General features: G+C 45.9%; 1 protein-coding gene and 1 pseudogene across 2 annotated transcripts in view; both read left to right on the forward strand.

Annotated features, from left to right (window-relative positions):
- LOC310782182 (NACHT, LRR and PYD domains-containing protein 3-like) overlaps window positions 1–19,652 on the forward strand; it is a gene marked incomplete at its 3' end in the record, with an annotated part of 169,613 nt that overhangs the window by 101,848 nt on the left and 48,113 nt on the right. The window lies entirely within an intron of this gene.
- Window positions 11,158–12,562, forward strand: LOC310782931 (SPRY domain-containing SOCS box protein 1 pseudogene; annotated as a pseudogene). The gene is made up of 2 exons: window positions 11,158–11,307; window positions 11,575–12,562. The product of its transcript is annotated as an SPRY domain-containing SOCS box protein 1 pseudogene (transcript).

Below are 19,652 nucleotides of genomic sequence, written 5' to 3' on the forward strand. Positions count from 1 at the left end.
GAGGGGAAAACGGGAACGATCAAATAGCAGAGTTGATAGGGAGACGGGTGTACCAGAACAAATCAAAAATAAACACAGGAACAGCTAGGCAGCAGCGGGCAGAAGGCACTCACAGCAGCCCGCTGTCCTTCTCAAGAGCTCTTCAGTTATGAAATCGCTGGGCTGCGTGCCCTCCAGTGTTGCTCCTGGCCAATCCCAGCGCCACAGGGCGTGGTTATTGCTTATCCTATGTTGGGTTAGAAATCTAAAAGGGGGATCGTGTGTGTGTGTGTGTGTGTGTGTGTGTGTGTGTGTCTGTCTGTCTGTCTGTCTGTCTGTCTGTCTGTCTGTCTGTCGGTCTGTCTGTCTGTCTGTCTGTCTGCACACTCACACCGAGTAAACTGTATTGTTGAATGTAAAAAAAAGCACTTCATGTGTGTATATATATATATATATATATTTTTTTTTTGTCATTTGTGTCCTAACGAATAATATTTACATGTCTGATGTCAATACAGTTCAAAATAAAAGAATTGAGAGTGAGTTATGCCTGAGATTGTGCCCTTTTACAAAAATGCTTTTTTCTCCCTTTTCTCTTCCCAGACAGGCTTTTTTGATGAACATGGGGTGTATAAAAAGGGTTATAAGTAGAGTACAGAACATGCTAAAAGCTAACTTTCTTTTTGGGGGTGAAAGTAGAGACTTAGATCTTCATTTCGAGGTATTGGACATCACTGTAGTCCTAGTACAGAATTTACTGTGGGTCTTGAAAGATGACCAAACATTATGGAAATACTTGGCCTGTGCCAAAAATGCCAGTCAGATATTGGCAGTGAATGAGTTAAGCAATATCAACTTCTGCCAAATTAAAAGCAATAGTAGGCTAATCTTTGGCATTCAGCCATAGGCTATCTTACCTGGATGATAACCATGAAGCAGAACTGGATTAGACTTTTGTCCAGATATGCACCGTCGAACAAACCACGGTCCTTCAGATCCACAAACAGAGATGTAGAACTCCATTGACTCCTTTCTCAGGAAGCCCCACCAACTTTCTATCCTCTGATTTGCCGTGCTTGCCCCTTCAATGTAGCTGCCAATAGCAGAGCCGTCGTTTATATTGCGACAGAGAAAACGCTGCAAGTCTCGTACTTTGAAATTCTCTGTGCCCCGGTCGGCTCTGACGATCCTTGGACAGCCACCTAATTTCTCGACTGCCTCCATGTAGTAGCCTCCAACGATTTTGGGGTCACTGCTTGTAGTAAATGCATTCACCCAGAGGATTTTCAGTGAAAACCCGTCAATGCAGCCGTTGATACAGATACCAAATGGCTTCAGTTTGTCATAGGGGTCCAAGTGCCAGATATAATTGGGCCCTTTTGCAAAATAGTTCCGGCGATGTAGGCGTCTGCTTGCTCTGAGCTGAACACCCCTTGGGTCAAGTTGTTGAAGAATTAAACTGACGTCTTATTTTCTGACATGTAATCCATTCTCCATGCATTTCGTGTACATTCAGCGATATCCATGTAGTTGACCAGATGCTTGTAATTGTTCATAAATGAAAGAAATTACCCGATCATACCTGGCATATCCCTTGCGCCGAAACAGACCACATGACTTCAAAATTCGTTTTAAATGTCGTTGGGAGACAATATAACGGTGACGACTTGCAAGCAAAGCAGTAATGTCCTTATAATGAAGTCCAAGGTTAAAATATAGCTCAACTAACTCCTGTACTGTCATTTCTAAAGCAGGTCAAACTTTTACTAGGTCTCCTATATGCTCTCTCTCCTCTCCAGACTACAGTATGCACCAGATAGTTTTGCGTGCGCACACGATGGTTTCGCGTGCGCACACGAAACTATCGCGTGCTCACGAGAAACTATCGCGTGCTCACGAGAAAGCAAAAAAAAAAAAAAAAAAATTATTTTGCTTTCTTGCTTTCTTGTGAGCACACACGAAACTATCTGGTGCGCACGCGATAGTTTCGCGTGAGCACGCGATAGTTTCGCGTGTGCACGCGATAGGACAATGGACATGGACAATTTTTTTGTCCATGTCACTTTAGGGGCTCAGTAAGACAGAGATAATTTAACATAACATTAGTATTAAACATTCATTCAGTATTAAAAATGTTTAAAAATAAATAGGCCAGGTCAGGGTACTCAAGTATAATCCATTTTGAATGGTTTTAAATTAAAAAAACAAAATGGGGGGAATCCCCATTTTTTCCCCCCGTTTCTTTTTCTTTATTTTTTTGTTTTTTCCGTTTTTTTCCCGTTTTAGTCTTTGCGTTTTCGTTTTCCGTTTTAAACTTTAAAATCGAAAAACGGAAAAACGTTTTTAGCAACAATTTTTGTTTTTTTTCTAAATTCATGGCAGGCCACTTAAAAACGGGCAGCGGGCCGCAGTTGGCCAGCGGGCCGTAGTTTGGCCACCCCTGAACTAGCCCAATACAGCCCTATGGCACAAGTGTGTCACTCTCGTATGGAAAATTCATTTAAAGTTTAATCCTATAAAGCTGAATCGGTAACCCTTTATTTTCCAGGTACCCTAGTTACTATGAACTATTCGTAATTACACATGAACACCAAATGTAATTACACAGTAATTACAAATAGTTATAAATGACGTTCATATGTAGTTCCATGTTACCGGACCTGTAAAGTGGAGTGAGATTATTCAACTGTAGTTCATATGTAGTTACATGGTACTGGACCTGTAAAGTGGAGTGAGTCTATTCGACTGTAGTTCATATGTAGTTACTTGGTACTGGACCTGTAAAGTGGAGTGAGTCTGTTCAACTGTAGTTCGTAGTTACATGGTACCGGACCTGTAAAGTGGAGTGAGTCTGTTCAACATTAGTTCATATGTAGTTACTTGGTACCGGACCTGTAAAGTGGAGTGAGTCTGTTCAACTGTAGTTCATATCTAGTTACATGGTACCGGACCTGTAAAGTGGAGTGAGTCTGTTCAACTGTAGTTCATAGTTACATGGTACCAGACCTGTAAAGTGGAGTGAGTCTATTCGATGTAGTTCATATGTAGTTACATGGTACCGGACCTGTAAAGTGGAGCGAGTCTATTCAAATGTAGTTCATATGTAGTTACATGGTACCAGACCTGTAAAGTGGAGTGAGTCTATTTGACTGTAGTTCATATGTAGTTACATGGTACCGGACCTGTAAAGTGGATTGAGTCTATTCGACTGTAGTTCATATGTAGTTACATGGTACCGGACCTGTAAAGTGGAGTGACTCTATTCGAATGTAGTTCATATGTAGTTACATGGTACCGGACCTGTAAAGTGGAGTGAGTCTATTTGACTGTAGTATGTAGTTACATGGTCGACGACCACAACTCTCTCCATTTCAACTTTCTCTTCTCGACACTCTCCCAGTTCACCCACTGTCCTTGCTTTGCCTGCGACACTGCCTTACGCTTCATTCACACAGACAACCTACGCCTTGCCTTGCCTCAACCCACGCCTACGCCGAGCTGGGCGTGAACCTGTTACACGCTTTTGCGATCACACCGCACGCCTTTTGCACGCCGAACCTGGAGCCGAGTCACAAGCGCCTCTCCTCTCTCCCGACTGTATTTTTTCACGTGTTGTCCAGAATTGTCATGGGTAGCCTCTACTCTAGGTAAAATAAATCAGATATATTTAATGTTCTATTGATGCTGGATATGTATAACCAGGTCTGACTATAGTCGGACATTTTAGAGAGGTGATCTTGCAAGAATATGTGCTGGCACAACAACATTGTCCATCTTGCTTCTTCGGTCGCTATTCTCTCTCATGAAGATTTGTTTGCCGACAGGGAGAAAGCCCCACGTGATAGCCACCCGTCAATCTCTCTCTCGCTCTCTCTCTCTGCTCAATACTGTTGTAGAAACTCCATTTTATTTTGAAATTCAGTTGACTTTGCCAGTTCCCACGGATATTGTCGCGTTTTTCTTTCATGGCTTGACAGAAAAGCCTGCCTGCACGCGCCTTGTCGGCGTGAAAATAGAACTCTCGCCTATTCGATAAAATCGGCAAGGCACAGGCAAGGCGTGGGTACACGCAGGGTTCACGCTCAGGCGCCCGGTGTACACAGCCTCATTGACTAAAACGGACGCCTATTTAAAAGCGTGGGTAAAGGCAAGGCATAGGCAAGGCTTGGGTCGCCGGTGTGAAACCAGCCTTAGTGCATCTTACTGCCTGCATCTTCCCTATGTACTTCTTCAACTACCATCTTCCTCTTTTCTATTACTGATGCCTTGTTCCACACAGGTTTCCCTATGCACAACCCTAAGGCTACGTTCACACAGGGCACCCAAGCCTTGCCTACGCCTTGCCTTTACCCATGCTTTTAAATAGGCGTCCTTTTTAGTCAATGAGGCTGTGTACACCGGGCGCCTGAGCGTGAACCTTGCGTGTACCCACGCCTTGCCTGACCTGCGGCGATTTTATCGTTTAGGCGTGAGTTCTATTTTCAAGCCGACTAGGCGCGTGAAGGCAGGCTTCTTCTGTCAAGCCATGAACGAAAAACGTGACAATATCCGTGGGAAATGGCAAAGTCAACTGAATTTCAAAATAAAATGGAGTTACTACAACAGTGTTGAGCAGAGAGAGAGAGAGAGAGAGAGAGAGATTGACGGGTGGCTATCACGTGGGGCTTTCTCCCCGTCGGCAAACAAATCTTCAGGAGAGAGAATAGCGACCGAAGAAGCAAGATGGACAATGTTGTTGTGCCAGCACATATTCTTGCAAGATTACCTCTCTAAAAAGTCTGACTATAGTCAGACCTGGTTATACATATCCAGCATCAATAGAACATTAAATATATCAGATTTATTTTACCTACCCATGATAAATCGGGACCACACGTGAAAAAATACAGTCGGGAGAGAGGAGAGGCGCTTGTGACTCGGCTCCAGGTTCAGCGTGCAATAGGCGTGCGGTGTGATCGCAAAAGCGTGTAATAGGTTCATGCCCAGCTCAAGGTCGGCAGGCGTAGGCGTGGGTTGAGGCAAGGCAAGCCCTGTGTGAACGTAGCATTAGCCTCCACGCCCGTGCTGCACCTGGCCTATGATATCCCTGTGTCTAAGAACTGACTCTGCTTGCCTGTTTTAACTGTGAGCGCTACACTCCTAACCACTGGATCGTTTGACTGAGTCAGAGTCATTTCCAGTCTAACCTTAGCACACTTGAACTCCTCTGTCAGACTAGATAATGGCAATTCCAATATGCCTTTCCCATATAAGGCTGCACTGCTTAGGCAGCGTGGGACTCCGAGCCATTTTCTAATGAATGAGTTAATCATCCTTTCTAGCTTTTCTTCCTTTGAAAGGGGAACCTCATACACTGTCAGTGGCCACATCAACCGAGGCAACAATCCAAACTGCAAACACCACAACTTTAACTTTCCTGGGAGCCCTGACTTGTCTATACTTGAAATACCTTGAATCATTTCCTGCCTCACCTCCTCAAACTGTCCCTTATCACTGAGACTTGCATCATACCATCTTCCCAAACTCTTAACTGGTTTCTCTAACACTGTAGGCACCACCTCATCATTTATAACAAACTTCTTACCTACTACCTTCCCTTTAATGATGGAAATACTCCTTCACTTTCATTCTAGCCCACTGCAGATTACTATTTAACTTATCCAACAATCTGCTAGTACATGGAGCGGTTGACGTCATAGTCGTCATGTCATCCATGTATGCCCTAATTGGAGGGAGCTGCAGCCCTCCCTGGAGCCTTTCTCCACTCACTACCCATTTTGAAGCCCTAATAATGATCTCCATTGTAAAGAAGCTACGGGCTGGCTACGCCAAATAAATGTGGGTAAACGCCAAATCAAAGGCGAGAACGCAACGACCGTGCCGTTTTATGCAGAGACCGTCTAAACATGGCGTTATTTCCAATGCTGTGGTGTGGTACCCGGTTGCAACCGCCTGCATCTCGCACAGGCACCCATGACAGGCTTACAGCGAGGTACATTTACACTGTTTATGGTGTTCTGCTAAAGCTTTCTCCTTTTAACAACTTTCTCACTTTCCACACAGTTATTTGGCCTACACAGTTTTCAGACCTGCTAGTTATTAGGCTACTTAGTTTGCTCCTCTCCCTCCCTCTCTCTCTCCATGCATTCTCCAAGTCCAAGCAAGTGAAAACTACTACTCGTCCACAGCTGCCCATGTAGTGTAACGTTATGCCTCCACTTGGGAGTATAGAGGCTTCTTCAGCTCACACACGCCGCAGAATTGCACATCCCATCATTTTGCGCAGAGAATGGCTCCAACGAGACGGACTGGAACAAGTCAAGGATCAAGGTCACACAGTCATCTACACATCATTATAATTGTAATCATGTTTAAACGGGTATGCTGATTTTAAAATACACCATTTACGCATCATTGTTAGAGTAGCAGAATGCGCACTCAATATACAGACTATGCTTTTATCATCAGTATATATGGAGAGAGAGAGCCTATTCCCAAATCAACCAATTCCTTTGAACTATAGAGGGATTAGCCTTATTAGCACGGTATGTAAATTGTATTCATGTATTCTAAATAATAGGCTCACCCACTATCTTGAACGTTCTGATCTACTTGTAGATGAACAGAACGGCTTTAGAAAAGCTATGATGCCATTAAAGCTCTTTACCGAGCTCCAATAGCTTGTGTTCAGGTAAACGACCTCAGAACGGGCTGGTTTCCAACCCCCTTTGGGGTGAAACAGGGGGACGTTCTTTCACCTACTTTATTTGCCCTTTTTGTTAATGATTTAGCCCTTCTGATTAAAGATGCTAATCTCGGTAGTAAAGTTCTGGGTATTTTGTTATACGCAGACGATATTGTCCTCTTGGCTGAATCAGAAGATGATCTCCAGGATATGTTAAATATTGTTAACACTTGGAGCTTTAAATGGGGATTAACAATTAATCAAGGGAAGACACAGATTGTCCATTTTAGAAAGAAAGGTGTGCAGAGAAGTACTTATAATTTTGGTTTTGGTGCACTCCCTCTGTCTTATGCTGACCTGTAGAAATATCTTGGTTTTATCTTTGATGAATATATGAGTTTTGAATCTGGTATTAATTAGGGCTGAACGATTAATCGAATTTAAATCGAAACTGAGATTTGAAACAACGCAATTAGATTAATCGCAAAGGCTTCGATTTGACGATTTAACATTATACATGTGACATGCCTGCATGTAGGTACACGTGACGTGACGTCGTTACGCAGCAGCAGCACGCCGTAGACGTGACGTATGTTTACGCTGCAGCAGCAGCACGCAGTACTATCAAACGTGCCTGGATAGAGGAGGAGAAAGCATTAGCTGCAGTCTGCAGAATAGCTAGCTAGTAGCTAGCGAGCCGATTAGCGAACTTTACAAAAGTTGACACATTATTCACTCTGACTTGATTTTTAATAGATGATCTACAATGGAAGGGCAGCTATCTAACAAGACTCGGAAGTGTAATGTAACAAGAACAAGAAGTGGCCGCCGGATGATTTAGCACCGAAGAAAGGCTGGAACTATTTTGGATTTAGAGCATCGGTTAGTGACCAAAAGACAGTGTTATGCAAGGGCGGTGCATAACCACCGACAACGCTTCAAACGTCATAAAAGCTATGGAAATCAACAGATGGACCAGACTCCAGTGCTTCACCACAGACTACACCTCGCCATCGGTACGTTATTTAGCCTAGCAGCTAGGGCTAGCAACGTAGCAAGTTAACTTTACTAACGCTAGCTCTCTCCCTAAGGAGATAGCTCATTTAGCTAGTAAAGTTAGCTTGCTAGCCCTAACTGGCTAGCTCACGTTACATGTTCTGGTTATCTTTCTTCTTCTTCCCCTCTCACTTAACATTCTCAGTCTGACTCTGCCTGAATGCAGTACCTGTATTGTAACGTTAGCTTGGTAAGCCTACAGTAATGTCTAAATGCCCCTCTTCACCTCCCCCAATATATTATATAGCCAATATATTGTCAGTCTGGGAAATGGAATGATTCTGTAGTAGCTAATGTCCTCTCTCCCAGCGTTCTGCTCTCTCCCTCCCCAATCCCCATCTCTCCTCCCTACTTTCTCTCCCTCCTACATCATCATTATTAGTATAATTAGTTCCAATCTTAAAAATGCAATACAGCTATGTAGTACTTATAGAATAATTTGGTTAATTAATTTGTTTTTCAGAAAAGTACATAAGTGGAGAGAATGTCCCACAAATCAAGGCCCGGGTGAAGACAGAGATGGAACAAGTACAGGTGGCACTAAAGGTAACCTGCATTAATTCTCTCCTCATCCTCCCTTTCTCTCCCCTTCCTTTCCTTGCAAAATAGGGCTTCACTGAAACACTGCTTGTGTATATAGCCTGCCCTGTGCCCCGTCTTTGATGTGTGAATGAATGTGTGTGCTGTGAATTGCATTAATGTGAAACTTAACAGTTGTGTCTGTGTTTTGCAGGAGAAGAGGGCTGCCATCACCCCCAGATGCTGCTGCTGTGCCTCAAAGTGCAGCACAGGAAGGAGCCAGGCCATCGGCTGCAAAAAAAGCCAAGCGATTCTTGGGCAGTTACTTCAAGAGCTGCGGCGATGCTGGTGCTTTTTGTTTTGTTTTTATTGTTAAAGACTTAAGACTTGAGTTGTGTCTCAGACTGAGACACAGAGAGAATTGCAGCTGTTGTTTAACCCATTGATACCTGATGCAGCATTTGCGTGTATATACCTCATTTGTGTGTGTATCCCTTTAAGACCGCGAACCGCGTCACGCGGTCTTAAAGGGATACACACACAAATGCTGCATCAGGTATCAATGGGTTAAAAGCAAATAAATGTTGCTGGAAGGAATTATTATCCAAGTTCTCATCCTTGCATTATAATATAGAGCAGTTTGTTGATCGTGATGTTTGAATGTGGTAGGCAAATGCTCCATTGTGTTTTACATTTATTACAGTTAATATTGCACTGAAACTTGAATAAAAAAAAAAATCGCAATTAAATCAAAATCGCAATATCGGTCAGAAAAATCGCAATTAGATTTTTCACCCAAATCGTTCAGCCCTAGTATTAATTCCCTTTCTGAATCTGCTGGTAGAGCCTTGGGGTCGGTGCTGAATAAACTGAGAGTGACGGGACCTAGGTTTCTATGCATATTCTCAACTGTATAAGTCCTGTGTCTCTCCTGTGATGGACTATGCTGCTGGGGTGTGGGGTTCTAGGGTCCATACTCTTAACATTCAGTTAAGAGCACTCCGTTGTTTCCTTGGTGTGCACAGACTGACTCCAAACTTGGCTATTAGTGGCAACATGGGCTGGGAACCTTGTGAGGTTAGACACAAAGGTGAAATCGTATGCTTTTGGAACAGACTGATTAGAATGACTGAAGGCAGGTTAACAAAAAAGTATTTAATTGGAAAATTTCTCATAACTATCCATGAGCCCGAGAGATGCTGTCCATCTTCTATCAGTGTGATTTGCAGTATGTGTTCAGAAACAGATTACCTTGTGATGTATCTCATCTTAAAAACAAACTTTTTCTGAAACGAAAGAGAAATGGGCTGCCGCCATCTGGCTCAAACCTAAACTTCGCACGTTCGTTCTCATTAAAGACAATTTCTGCACCGAGCCTTATGTGTATCTGAATCTCACAAGAGCCAAAAGGTCAGTCTGTGCACAACTCAGATCCGGCACTGTCCCTTTGGCGTTAGAAACCGGTAGATTCAAGGCAGTTCCAGAAGAGGACAGGTTGTGTTTATGTTGTGACCTTGGGGAGATAGAAAATGAAATTCATTTTGTTTTACTGCCCTCTGTATGATGACCTGAGACACTCAATGTATGAAAAAGTGTGTGTTGTTCACCCTGAAGCTTTTTGGTTACAGGATCTGCCTAGACTTGAATTTTTCTTTACTAAGAGAGTCTTTGATATAGCTCAATGTATTAGTAATGCCTGGGAAAGAAGAAAAAATATGCTGTTTGTATAGGTTTGTAATAGGGCTGTGCCGATTCACTTATCTCCTGATTCGATACTATCACGATACTTGGGTGCTAATTCAATATATAATGTATTGTGATTCTTAAGTATTGCGATTCTACCATTATTGCGATTCGATATTACGATTTATTGCGTTTTTTCTTTCTTTTTTTCTTTTCTTTTTTCAGTTTGTTTGCTTTTTTACACTAGAACATGGGAAAAGTTGAATCATACACTTCTAGAGACTGTATATTATATCATGAGTAGGGCTGGGCGATATAGTTAAAAAGTATATCGATATAACATCTTTCATATCAGTCGATGTCGATCATTATTCATCATTTTAATTACCCGTTTTTATTAATAAAAAACATGAGAAGAAAAAGGTTGCATTTAGCCACTTTATTTTTAACGACTTTATTTTCAAGGCACACAGGTAGGTCTAATTTGTCACACACACACGTGAGGTCTCCAGACCATATTTCAAGCAGAAGGCCACTCATGCATAATCCGATCATCCCCTGATGTCAGTCAAGTTCTAGCATGACGTGGTCAGTCAAAGTCCTAGTATGACGTCTGCCATAACGTCAAATATGACGTCAGTTAATCCTCATATATATAGCAGGGTTCTACGTCACCTCTCTCTCTCTGGCCGATTATAGCAGCAGCTAGCTTCACGGCAGTCCATCTCCCTCGAAGCCGTCCTCCGAAGCGTTGTTTTGCGTTGTTCTTGCACCACATCCGCAGGCCGATTCAGCACCCCCAAGCCCTCTTTAACCATGGATAATCCCCGCGGATCTCGCAACGCTCAACACTCCACTCCGGGTAGGTCGAATCCCGAGCCAGAGCAGCCCTCGGACAGCGTCGACAGCCTAGACAACGATACCCTGTTTCGGATGGGCCACGGCCGTGGGAGGAGAGCAGAAGACGAAGCATCGTGCGTGCGCGGATGCCCAAGAACGCGCGCGAGCGAGCCGGAGCGAGAGGCCGCTCACGCGTCCGCGGACGAAGATCAGAAGAGGAAGCTGCCCCGAGAGCTGGGAGTCGTCAGGGTAATGCAGGCCGCGGGGCCGCCGTGAGACGCCATGTTCCACGCCATGTTCTTCCTGGTCGCACTGACCTCCAGGCCGCCGCCCCGGAAGCGGAAACGGCCCCATTCGCAGCTCCGCCGAGCCGACAGGGGTCGTCAAGAGCCATTATGCTGTCCCTGCTAGACGCCAGCAGATCGGTGGAGGCTCGCCTGGGCTTTGGAAACCCCGTCCCCCCCACGTTCGCCTCAGGGTTCCTACACACCGCCGGCGAGTCTGGGCGAGGAACTCGCGGGCACTCGCACTCGCCCTGCGGCGTGGTTGGCTGCCTTGCTGTGTTTACGTCTTCAATTGGTCGATTTCGAAATGCCCCTCCTTCCCCCGCGCCATCTTGTCGCTCACCAGCTTGCAAAGCATGCTGGGAGACCTGGCGAGTGGACATTGCAGGCGACAAGACGAGAGGAGGGGCCAAAACCGGGGTGGACCGGTTGGGGATGCAGCGGGGCGGCCGACCAGGCTGCAGGGCGAGTTGCGAGTACATGCGAGTGCCTGCGAGTTTGTCGCTTTGACTCGTAGGCGGTGTGTAGGAACCTTCAGCCCAGCTAGCTCAGCAGCTGATCCTGCCCGGGCCGTTAAGAGCCATCCTGCTGTCCCTGCTAGATGCCAACAGATCAGTGGAGGCTCGCCTGAGGGCGCTGGAAACCCCCCCCCCCATTTCCCCCACGTTTGCCTCAGCCCAGCCGGCTCAGCAGCCGCCCCCGCCCGCGCAGCAAGCCGACGTGTTCCCCACCACCACCCAACCCGCCCAGATGGATACCCTGGCGTCTGCCACGCCCCCGAAGCACACCAAGCCCTCTCGGCTGGACCGGCTGCTGGACATGCCGCCCGCCGGCCCGGACGTCCAGGTGCAGCACTCCTGGAACAACGACGACCGCTCGCTCAACATCTTCGTCAAGGACGACAACAAGCTGGTGCTCCACCGTCAACCCGTGGCGCAGAGCACGGACGCCATCCGCGGCCGGGTCGGCTACACGCAGGGTCTCCACGCGTGGGAGGTCAGCTGGGCCACGCGCCAGAGGGGGTCCCACGCCGTGGTCGGGGTGGCCACGGGTGACGCGCCACTGCATTCGGTGGGCTACACGGCCCTGGTGGGAAACAACACCGAGTCCTGGGGCTGGGACCTGGGCCGGTGCAAGCTCTACCACGACGGCGAGAACCATGCGGGCAGAACCTACCCCGCCTTCCTGGAGCCCGACGCCTTCATAATACCAGACTCGCTGTTAGTCGTCCTGGACATGGACGAGGCTGGGTTTCATAGCGGACGGACATGACCTAGGGGTGGCGTTCAGAGGACTTAAGGGCAGGAAGGTGTACCCCGCAGTGAGCGCCATATGGGGACACTGCAAAATACGAATCCGGTACATAAACGGACTCGATCCGGATCCCCTCCCTCTGATGGACCTGTGCAGGCGCTCCGTGCGGGCGGCTCTAGGAAGGGACCGCCTGAGCGAAATCCACGGTCTGCCCCTGCCCGCCTCTCTCAAGAGCTACCTGCTCTACCAAGGACGGGGCTGACGACCACAGCACACCGAGCATACCCTGGAGGACCGGTCACCCGTGGACGCGAAAGGACCCATGAGGGAAATATCAGTATTTCAGTATTAAAACGGGCAATCTACCAGCCCAGTAAAATCAGACGTATTCATCTCTTAAATACTCCGTCTGCCCGCAAACGGCCCGCCCCACCAAACAAGAAATACTGACTTACATTGCTCTGAAAACACCACCGTAAGTGTCCCTTGTGTCTTGATTAAATAAAGTGAAGCTGACTGCCAATTATTTGGCCTGTGATCTGACTATTCTATCCAGTGGGCATTTCAGCCTGCCCATTTCCGACGCCTACGCGGAAATCGCTTTCTTGCAATGGCCTGCGGGGGTCACAATTCACAATTCTTCCTGACAGCATGCTGTTGAGATCACGTGATATGCCGGTATTTAAAAATAATAATAATAATAATAATAATAATAATAATAATAGCATCAGCTAGAATGAGCGTTACTGTATAACTTTCAGACCGAAGCCAGACGGCCCAGGGAATGCTGACGTCTTTTCCGCGTCAAGCTACCCGGTCTTAATACACCACTTCCTGTTCCTAACGAATTTCAAAGTAAAACGCCTCTGGCGTCTCTTTAACACTTTGAGTGCCACGGCCCTTGGGCAAAAGGTGCTGTACTGTGCCACATAGGCCGCAATGCATTTTAAAACAGTCATATAATTTCTTTAATAATTACTATGTAAACACTGAACACGCACAAATAACGATGAGACTCTCTTCTATCACCTGCAAAAAAAAGTTTATTGATCCCATTTTCCGTTCTTTAGTTATGAGCCGGAGAAGATAGCTTGATTTGACCAAAAACAGCCCTTTTTTTCTACGAGCTGAGATAATGACCCTTTTGTGAAAGGAAGCATTTCAAGCACATCATTGACTCATTGCTAATATTTTCTGATGTAATGCTGCAGCTGCCTGGGTCTGTTGTATGCTGTAGTGTCCTGCGTGCCCCACCCCCCCCCCCCTCCTCCTCCCCCCCCCCCCCCCCCCCCGTTGTGGGAGGAGTGTCTCTCTGCTCTGCTCGGCTCTGCTGTGAGTGCGTTTGCTCTGCGTGTGCTCAGCACTGAAAAGTCCGCTAGATCCAGCTTTTTTACAGCCGCGTGTATGTCACCAGCTTCCAGTTGAGAACTCCACGGCTGATCATGCGAATGGGCTGTTGCAGCGGACACGGAGGTGCTCAATTGTGACAGCAGATTGGCTGCTGCAGGGGCACAGCTACGTTATGCTTCAATGAAGCAGCTGCATACGGACGGATGCGATGCGATTTCCTTTTCCCCAACGACTTCTTCTGTGTGTTTTACTCCACTTTCTCTCATCTGGAGTGCGCTGTCGCCACCTAAGGGTTCTGTAAAATAGGTTAGACACATTCAATAGCTCTCATATTGTAAGAGGCGATGTAAGAGGCATAGATCGACACCCCCCCGTCAAAAAAACAATTTCGAGTTATTGACGCCATTTGGCGTCGCTGGCAGCCTACGGTAAATTTCTAATGACGCCATATGGCGTCGCTGGCACTCAATGTGTTAACCATAAATAATACCAAAGCAAAAAAAATAAAAATAAAAATAAAAATTAATACAGCGTCACGCTAGTCAGGTAACAAGAGGCTGCGAATCCCATTGTTATACGTGGCCAACCATAACATATCACTGGGAGTCCATGGTGCTTTGCAAGGCGGTGAAACCACTGCCTTCTCTCATTTGTTTATTAACCAGTTTCTTTATATCTCATGCATTTAGCATTTCATTTCAGCCGTGGCCGCCAGAATGAACCGCTTGCCCCATGGATCTTCCGGTCTGTCCTACGATCCGCCCAGACTTCCCCGTGGTCTGGCCCCAGCCACGCCAGCGGGCTATGAGCAGTCCGTAGCAAACGGGCGTTTGCTCGGGGGGAAAAGATGGTCGCTATCTGATGACATCATCACCGGCCGTCACCGCCCCAGACCGGCCCCCCCGGCCCCCTGTTCCTCATCGCACCTCGTCACCACACGACAAGATCCTGGTTCATCCTGCGCCTCAAGCGGACGCTCCAGAAATGCAACCTCCCGACGAAGAACTATTCCAGCCACCCCTTCAGGACCGGAGCGGCCACCTCAGCCGCCGGCAAGGAGCGTCCTCCGCCTCCCTCCAGCAAACGGGCCGCCGGCCCTCATCAGCATTCTCCAGCTACATCCGCCCGGAGCAGGCGGCCATACCGGCGGCCCAAAGAACCCTCCCCCCTTTATCGGCAAGCATGGCAACAAACAGTGTCCCGGACTTCCGTGCCAAATAATGTCTCGTTGGTGGTGGCTCCCCGAAAAGCACGGCGCCCAGTTAAGCGCAATAAATCGCCCGGTTAATTTCGGGGGGAAAAGAGAGGAACTCCCCGAAAGCATGGCGCCCAGTAAGGCGCAGTAAATTCCCCGGCTCATTTTTGGGGGGTAGAGAAAGAGAGAGTCGGAGAAAGTCAGGGTAGTTGCAGTCAGGGTAGCTGTGCCAAGCCAGGTAAGTGTGAGGTGCCAGGGTAGTTGCAGTCAGGGTAGTGGTGCCCAAGGCAGCCAAGTAGGCCAAGCCGGGAAGCGCCAAGTCAAACACTAATGTACCAAGATCGAAGGCCCGACCGAGTTGGGAGCGCCAGCCGCAAATAGCTTGTAAGTCGCTAAAAAGGTTGAAGGCCGGAAAAGTACAATCGCGAAGCGCCAAGGTGAGCCAAGCTGGGAAGCGCTATCGCGAGGTGCCCGACCGAGTTGGGAGCGCCAGCCGCAAATAGCTGTAAGTCGCTAAAAAGGTCGAAGGCAGGAAAAGTACGTACGAAGATCGAAGGCCCGACCGAGTTGGGAGCGCCAGCCGCAAATAGCTTGTAAGTTGCTAAAAAGGTCGAAGGCCGGAAAAGAACATGAATGTACCAAGATCGAAGGCCCGACCGAGTTGGGAGCGCCAGCCGCAAATAGCTTGTAAGTCGCTAAAAAGGTCGAAGGCTGGAAAAGTACAATCGCGAAGCGCCAAGGCGGCCAGGTGAGCCAAGCTGGGAAGCGCTATCGCGAGGTGCCCGACCGAGTTGGGAGCGCCAGCCGCAAATAGCTGTAAGTCGCTAAAAAGGTTGAAGGCAGGAAAAGTATGTATCAAGATCAAAGGCCCGACCGAGTTGGGAGCGCCAGCCGCAAATAGCTGTAAGCCGCTAAAAGGTCGAAGGCCAGAAAAGTACAATCAACTACTGGCGCCTGCAGATCTCAATTAACCTCCGGTAATCAGATCTTCCTTTTGGGGGATCTCCTAGCCTATGCAGGTGCCCTCCTCTTGCCTCAAGAGCAGCGCCACTGGCCAATAGGGAGTCATGCGCCAAAGTATTTGCCATGCATGCCGATTGCTAAATAAAGTTTGTCAAATCCTACCAACTGGTCTCTCATGATTGAAGTGAGGTCTCCAGACCATATTTCAAGCAGAAGGCCACTCATGCATAATCCGATCATCCCCTGATGTCAGTCAAGTTCTAGCATGACGTGGTCAGTCAAAGTCCTAGTATGACGTCTGCCATAACGTCAAATATGACGTCAGTTAATCCTCATATATATAGCAGGGTTCTACGTCACCTCTCTCTCTCTGGTCAAATATAGCAACAGCTAGCTTCACGGCAGTCCATCTCCCTCGAAGCCGTCCTCCGAAGCGTTGTTTTGCCCCACCCACCTCCCCAGTCCGCCACCAACGAGTCTTGACTCCCGATCCCCCATGGGGGGGGGGATCTCCTAGCCTATGCAGGTGCCCTCCTCTTGCCTCAAGAGCAGCGCCACTGGCCAATAGGGAGTCATGCGCCAAAGTATTTGCCATGCATGCCGATTGCTAAATAAAGTTTGTCAAATCCTACCAACTGGCCTCTCATGATTGAAATACATGCTCTGAGTGCAACTGCAAGCAGTAATTTACAGACATGGTGACGTTTTACTTTGATGACAGCCTAGCATTGCCAGCATTCTAAAAAAAACGTTTGGTAACGTGTATTTCAGGGTTGTAGGGTTAACGTTAGGTGAATCAGAGGTGTGGAAAAGCCTGGGTTTTGCTTTGACTTGCTTAACTACAAATATGCCATAGGCTTAGGTGCACTCAGAGTTTGTCTGTTAAATGATTGGCTGTTTCCGTGTCACTTGTACTAACAAGGTACATGATTGGCTGTATGAGCCACGGAGCAGAGGGAAGCGCTCTATAATGTGCTGGATGAAAGTGGTAACATTTCATACATAAACAGAAAAAAATTACGCGATTATCGATTCTGGAATAAAAGATCGATTCAAAAAATCGTGACATTAAAAATCACGATACTTAAAGGAACACTCCGCCCATTTTCAACCAGCTTTGTATCATTAGAACATCAGTAGTATATAGGGGTGTCACGATACACTCAGTTCACGATACGATACGTATCACGATACTGGGTTCACGATAACGATACGATACGATACGATTTTAACAATATTTTTTTAAACTTGAATAATGACAATATATGACTGGAAAAGTAGTATTTTATTTGAAATGCACAAATACAAAACATGCTGTTGTGGGAAATTGTTATTACAATAACAACTAGAAAAAACATGAGATTGGAGATAAAACTTATCTTGAAATAGAATGAGTTACACCGTCACTTAGATTTACTTTGAACTAAAAGGTTTCTCAGCAGTATACATTCTCATTATGCATCTTCAGTTTTTCTTCAAACTCAAACAACAAGACTTTTCTTAATCTATTTTTTATGCATCTTCAGTTTTTCCTGTCAAGTAAACAGTTTTGCCTCTCTCTCAGCTGGGGACGGTGGCAGTATATGAGAAACTCTCTCTTCGTCTCATTAACCAGTCGGAGAAATATGTTCAGAAATGGGGGAAATATCTGGACTTTGTGAATGGACTATGATGGGAAGATGTTTTATTTTATTTTATTTAAGCTGATGTTTATGCCGGGTGCATTTGCAATGGTGTTTGTGGGCTGCTGATGTGACACTGTGTTTTTCTTTTCTTTTTTTAGAATAGTGGTTAGGTTTAGTTTGATTTTTGTTTTGTATGTCTTTATTTGTTTGTTATTGTATGGTATTTGTATTTGTGGTTCTTTTGGTGTGTGGACTGTATTGTTTATGAAAATATGAATAAATAATTGATCATAAAAAAAAACAGTTTTGCCAGAAACTCAATTGAATGGTTTCTCTCCTGTATAACTTCTCATGTGTCTCTTCAGAGACTTGTTCAACTGAACTACTTTCCAGACATTGAACTTCAACAAACAAAGACGTTTCTTAGTCTATTTAAAAAAAAAAAAAAAAAAAAAAAAAACTTTTTTTTGCGATATGAGATTTCATCTCAACAAATTTCGTGGGACGATATATTGTGACACCCCTAGTAGTATATCAGAAAACTGTAAACGGTTTTGAAGTCTGTCATTTAATTTGACAGTTATTGAGTGTTGATTTGAGTTAATGAGTTATTAATTTGAGTTAGTGTGGACCAGTGATGTCACTGGTCCACACTTTAACCCCTAGTTTGTAATGAATATGTTCTATTTTTTATATCAGAATCAGAATCAGAATCACTTTTATTGCCACAGTATGCAAGTTACATACGAGGAATTTGTCTTAGTGTCTGTATGCAGTGTAGCGGTTACATCAATATACAGAGATAAGAAGTAGGTAGATAACTAACGGCAATCGCAAGGTTGCAAGTGCAATCAAATAAAATAAAATCGAGTCAATATATACAATATGTACATGAGTGGTGAAGTGTTCTGTGGATGATAAATATGAATTTACGTTGGATTTACATGAGATTTACAGACTGAGTTAAATATACGTTAAATATGACACCGTGTGTCCTTTTGTTTGTTATCTTGCATTCTGAAATATGGAAGCTGAAGTATTGTAAACCACAGTTTTGTATCTGTTTTTGTTGTGTTTCATAAGCCCATACGGGCTGGGCACCATTGGTGTGTGACACGTAAATAAAGAAATCAATCAATATAAAAGGGAGCTAGGGCTCTGTCTGTCAGTTTATCTGTCTGGCCCACTGATGACATCATCAGTGATGTCATAAATTCACTCACACACACACAAAGTTCCAGTGATGATGTCATCAGTGATGTCATACATTGTGACATCATCAGTGATGTCAGAGGCATTGTGACATCATCAGTGATGCACACATACACAAGAGACACACACATGTGTGTGCGCGCGTGCGTGTGTGTGTGCACACACATACATACATGAGAGACAGAAAGGCACACACATGCACACACAAACACACACATGAGTCAGACACACATGTGATGATGATGTCATCAGTGACATCAGTGATGATGTCATCAGTGTGAAGCTCACTAGAGAGACTGGGGAGGCTCATGAGAGAGACTGAGGGAGAGGGAGAGAGGGGGGATAGACTGAGGGAGAAAGAGAGGGAGACATTGTGCACACACCAATAGGGCAGGCAAGGCCACACAGTAGCCGAGCTGCGGTCAAGGCCCGAATGCGAGCTGCAATCCTGACTAGGATTCGAGCGCGCGTAGCGCGGGAGATGCCTAGTTAGTGGCCGGGCCAGCGAAGCGGCAGGGCCGCTTATTGTATTTGCCTGTATTCTTCTTCTTCTTCTTCTCCCCGGGAAGTTGGACTTCCCACGCATGAAAACAAACCAAACTGCACAAAGGTCCAGTCCCATGCCAAACTTAACCAACGCGGATTTGCCGCCAATAGTCCTGATGGTGGCGCTACAGCGACCGTCTAAAGTTTCAAACTTTGAAAATTCATAACAAATCAGGCATACGGGCTACGGTTTTGCAACTTTCACTGCAATGTGGGCCCAAGTGAGGAGAAACTTTTGTACGCTGCAACCTATGGCCAATTATGAAGTCCAAACATGCAAAACTGCAAAAACTGTAAAAGTAATTAAACCCTACTCCTCCCACATTCATTTTATCTTCAAACGACACCAAACTTCAGCATCTGCATCGTTAGACGGTCCTACACAAAAAATTCAGACTTCAGATTTTCAATTGATCAAAAATGTAGCCCACAGTGCATCAAAATGTTTTACTGTAAATGCT

This window comes from Poromitra crassiceps (assembly GCF_964638095.1).
Source record: "Poromitra crassiceps genome assembly, chromosome: 9".
In the NCBI taxonomy this organism is placed as follows: Eukaryota; Metazoa; Chordata; class Actinopteri; order Beryciformes; family Melamphaidae; genus Poromitra; species Poromitra crassiceps.